The sequence below is a fragment of the Trachymyrmex cornetzi genome, unplaced genomic scaffold, assembly GCF_001594075.2.
Source record: "Trachymyrmex cornetzi isolate Tcor2-1 unplaced genomic scaffold, Tcor1.1 scaffold1961, whole genome shotgun sequence".
In the NCBI taxonomy this organism is placed as follows: Eukaryota; Metazoa; Arthropoda; class Insecta; order Hymenoptera; family Formicidae; genus Trachymyrmex; species Trachymyrmex cornetzi.
The window spans coordinates 1-5500 of NW_017296593.1; the positions used below are offsets into that span (position 1 = coordinate 1).

Genomic DNA, 5500 nt, shown 5'->3' on the forward strand with positions numbered 1-5500 from the left:
GAGTTCTTCCGGAGATTTAGCTGGAGGAACTGAAGAGGGGTCCTGCTCGAAAGGAAGAAGGCAACCTCAGGCTTGAAGTGATGAGTTCCGGAGAGATCGAAGCTCTAAGAAAAATCGCTGCAGCAGCACGACCAGGGAGCGAGAAAATGGTCAGGGAACTCAAAGATCCTTCGGATAAAAGCCGATTTTTTTTTTAAGCTTCAAGGAAGATTCCGATTGTCGGGACGACAATCTATAAGAGGGAGGACAGTGTTATGCCCGTCGCATGCCGTGCTATGCGGACACCCGTGGTGTCACGTTGTCAGGACGCCGTGCGGTTGTTGATAAAAGACGGCTGTCTGATATTGAGGAGAAGTCAGAACGTTCGAACGTGCTTCTCCACTGATATTACATTTTACGATACGGTATTCTGTACGGACGATTTCGTGGAGTTGACGTGGCTCAATAAACGACTTCCTGTTTTCCATACCTTAAAAACCCTTGAGTCTGTTCATTTCCGCGGTTTGGGCGCGCGCGTTGCTATACGAGTGCGATTTTGCATAACGGGCGCAACAATATCATTAAAGTTAATATTATTTATTTAATTTGGTTTTCGAATTACATGTAATTTAACTTGACGCCAATTGTTGATATCAAATCTTTTTTACGAATAATACATAAAATTTTGATAAAATTTTGATGAATTTAGCTTGGCGCCAATTTTGTTGATATCAAATCTTTTATACGAATGATACATATCATTATAGAGTTAAATAAAGAAAAAAATTAAAGTTACTATTATTTTTTCTTTAGGAGGAATAAAATGGTAAAATTTAACTTAGCGCCACTTGTTGATATCAAATCTTTTATACAAATGATACATATTATTAGTTCTACTAAACAGCAAACGTGATTAGTCATCAGTTTCACGGCCGATTAAGTAATTGGCGTTAGTGAAACTGGCCCAAATGTTGATTCTTTACGAGAAGCACGTTTAGCGCTTTTTTATCTTATTTTTAAAAAGATAAGTTTGTATACGATCATATATACAAAGGATATCATCATAAAATTTACCCACCGCCACCCCCATCGTTTTATAATTGTGATATAAAATAGAACTTAAATTAGCATCAACTGTTGACACCAAATTTTTATACGAACACCATCACTCGCATCGTTAAACAGCAAACGTGATTAGTCATCAGTTTCACGGCCAATTAAGTACTTGGCGTTGGTGATAAAATTTACCCACCGCCACCCCCATCGTTTTATAATTGTGATATAAAATAGAACTTAACTTAACTTATTATCAATTGTTGACATCAAATCTTTATACGAATAATACATAAAATGTTGCGGAATAATTTAAACACCGCCACCCTCATTGTTTTATAATTGTGATATAAAAATGTCAAAATATATCAAAATATTATAGAATATACGAAAAGATGTTTGGAATAAAATTTGGATTCACGTATGATTGATACATGTCTGTTTATCTGCAACGAACAATTTCCGAAGTCTGTCAGGAGCTATTGCATATTATATGTAATAAACACAAGTAATATTATATTTTATTCCTCCCGCAAATTATCTAATTATTATGTACGATGCTTTGTTTATGAAATTCATTTTTAGGTATTATTGAAAATGAGACTCGTCGATTTTATCTCAACTGACTAGACTATTAAAAACTTTGTTTTTGAAAGCTGGACCAATTTTTTGGAACATTTTTATTTGGAACAAAATTTGGGACTTTGTCAAATTCACGTATGGTTTACATCTCTGTTTAACGGCAACGAACTTGTTAACTAAGTTAGGAAACAATAAAAACTTAAACAATATATGTTAATTTTGTAATATAAAAGTTAGAATAGAATATCAAATTTTGTTTTATTACAGTCGATTAAGTTAATCGGCGTTGCTAATAGTCGTCCTTAGAATACTATAAATGTAGTATAATTATAATATAAGAAATAAAAATAATTCGTGTAAGTGCCAATTAATGCATGGCAAGATTGATTGACACTACTTAGGGCGACTGTTACCAACGCTGATTAACTGATTCGACGATTAACTCACAATCAGCAGTAGAGCCAACATCTGTTTATCGTTCTTAATCTTAAGTTTGTTCGGGTCGCATGCTCCAACATGCTGCTACTTCCTCCCAATAGTAGCTCCTACTCACTCTAACGCGCTCATTAGAGTGAGTAGGAGCTATGGTTATAGAGGAAGTAAGAGCATGTTGAAGCAAGCGACGTGAATAAACCTCTTCCCTTACGGAAAAAAACTATTAATAAATAGTAAAATGGCCAATAGTAATTTGGCTAATAGTTAGTACTGTTGGCCAATAGTTACTGTTGGCCAATAGTTACTGTTGGTCAATAGTTACTGTTGGCCAATAGTTACTGTTAGTCAATAGTTACTGTTATCAGTAGTTACAAACACGAGTAGTATTGCACCATAAAATGTTATTAGATTATATTTTTCATTATAACATTTGTTATCATGAGACAAAGCATGATGGAATGAGGGAAACGGTACCAAGATGATAAATGTTTATAACGAAAAATATATTCTAATTAACGTTTTATGGTGCAATATTATTTGCATTTGATCCAATTTGGAATTAATTTCATAAATAAATAATTAAAACATAACTGACAGTGATTTTATAATGATGCAAATAATGATTTTTATTTACTTACTTTATTTATATATCAATTTTTCCTTGAATCTGGCGTTATTATAATAATTATTTTCAGGTTCTTCGAAGTTCAAACTATTGGAGTCATAATAGTAACTATTGGAGCCTCAATAGTAACTACTGGAGTCTCAGTAGTAACTACTGAAATATCAATAGTAACTATTGATTCTTAGTAGTATTTTTCCGTAAGGGTTATCTCATCATCGTGATATATATACTTCTATCTTTGCGTTCTTACTCAACTGTGATCAAAGTAATATAGAATGCTGATTAAGTTAATCGATGTTGGTACCAGTCGTCCTTAGAATACTATAAATGTAGTATATATAATTATTACAGTAATATGAATATGTAAGAAATATAAATAATTTGAGTAGTATATGGGCAGCAATGGAGCGTCAAAACAAACTCCCACCCCTGACGTCAAAACAAACCCCCTCTTCCCCCCCTAGACGTCAAAGCAAACCTCCTCTTCCCCCCCTAGACGTCAAAACAAATCCCCCTCCACTCTCCCCTAGACGACTAGAGAGGCCTGTCAGGAAAAAGGGAGCGCTCTGACTGGTTGGTAACGCGAGGGTGGAGTAATGAGATAATTAAGGCTGCGGTCCACTTGCTTCTTTCAAATGCTCTGAACGTTACGCTCCAAACGCTACGCTTCGATTGATCCATTACTATTTCGAATGCTACAATTGCTACGTGAACGCTCCAGCCAACCCACCTCCCGAGGTGAGGCAGTTGAAGCGAAGTGGGAGCAAAAACGATGACGTATTGATGACGTAATCAGAGTTGCTGGGAGCGTTCCGAAGCATCAGATGGACCAGTCATATCAGTGCTACAAATGCTCTGTAGCGTTTGAAGCGCTAAGTGGACCGCAGCCTAAATGGCGCGTTTCGATTGGTTCGCTCCATAGCTGCCCACGCTACGATTGGTGAGGGAGATGGCGCGTTGAGTGAAAGAGAGAGAGAGTGAAAGTGAAAATGAAAAACCGCCAAGTCCGAGAAAATGATGGAGGTGGAGAAAATAGGTCCCCGAGACAGTTTTTTGCCAAGGGGAAAAAGGGGGAAAGGTTCAGGCTTCGGAGAGGAATGCGGGTATGATTTATGGCGCTTCGTTTTTTTTTCGAACCTCGGCGTTCTGGTTAGACGCAATGAAGAGAGTCTTCCTTTATCGCTTATTTATTTTTCTATTATTTAATGCTGTGCGACACATTTTTTTGTCTGGAAGGACAGGAGGAAAACAGGAATGGGTAAGTTTGTGCCTGATTGTAACAGAGCTGGGATGATTTACTCGGTTTAGTGGATAAATTTTTTTTTACACTTTATGTTAGCGTTAGTCTTATTTCGAAAAATGACAAAAGTTTTTATTAATCTAGTTCTGACAAAAATATGAAAAAGAAGATGTCGGTTGGAAGGGAACGAATGATTAAGAAACAACGAGAGTTTATGATACAAAGATTTATTTACTGATACAAATTTTTCTTCATAGGAAAATACATATAAGAATAATCTAAAAACGGCTTAGAACCATTAAGCGAAAGATTCACGATTCGAGAGGATTATATAAGAAATTTCATTGTACCGCGCGCGCAATGAAATTAATTCCAAAAATATTATATTAAAATACATATCAAGAAAAGATAAATCATTAATTTGTGTACGTACATTGCGCTCAATTTCGTCGTAATTTCCCTGTAGCGTTAATTTTATAATTTCCTGATTAACATAACTTACAGGACGTTTCAGCTCGATTTCTCGAATTAAATACTGTGCACACTTGTTAACATTATCGATTAAAGATTCTAATTGTTTTAAATGCGCGTCGACACATTTCACAACGTTTTGCAGACCGAGAAAGGTAGTCTTCTGCATTACAATAGCCACTGCGAAGGTTCTGCGTTTCTTCGACGGCGTTGAATCGGACGTGACTTCTTCTTTTCGGAGATTTCCGTTGATATTTTCCGTAGAACGAAGTTCCTCTTCTTCTTCTTTATACGCCAATAATATTGATTTCGTACCGTAAAATGTGGTAAAACTGATATTTTTTATGACAACAGAATTCGTTTTCGTTCGGTTTTCACTAGTTAAATATTCGTTCATGTAACCTATGTTGTCTTGAAACTGTTTCCAACTGTCGTCGTCGAAATAAATACCGTCAGCATTGTTTCTGCTCAATTTTACAAGAGGCTTGAAGATTCCCTCGTTCGTTCTGTGCAGACCCACATGAATCGTCTTCGTATGGGAGTTGTTAAGACCATAAGTTGTCGTAAACAGCATACGAAATCGTGTGTTTCTTCCTATGTCGTTGTTACGCGGCTTGAAAGAATTCGGGTTGGAGTACATTTGCTCGTCCGAATTATTGGCGACTTTTAAGCTGTCCATTATTCTTACTTCGCTGCAGCACCAAACGACACGATTAATCCAAGATGGATGGGTCAAAACTAAGAAGTACAGTACTTGCTTGCTTGCTCACGAAGTTGGAGCTAGGAACGACGAGACTCAGTAGAGTAAATAGGCGGGTTCTAACCCAGGGGCAACGAGGAGGAGTGAGGGGCAGGGGGGTACCAGCGGCGAGGGGGATGACGTCACAGGGGGGGAGGATGACGTCATAAATGGTGACGTCACAGGGTAAGGGGGGATGACGTCACAGGGGAAGGAAGGGTGACGTCACAGGGTGAGGAGGATGACGTCATAGGGAGTGACATCACAGGGGGAGGGAGGGAGATAACGTCATAGATGGTGACGTTACAGGGTGAGGGGGGGGTGACGTCACAGGGCGAGGGGATGACGTCACAAGGGGCTGACGTCACGGAGGGGG

General features: G+C 37.8%; 1 pseudogene; it reads left to right on the forward strand.

Moving 5' to 3' along the window:
* The first annotated feature begins 5108 nt into the window (after positions 1 to 5108).
* Positions 5109 to 5500, forward strand: part of LOC108759600 (uncharacterized) — a 4020-nt pseudogene continuing 3628 nt past the window's right edge.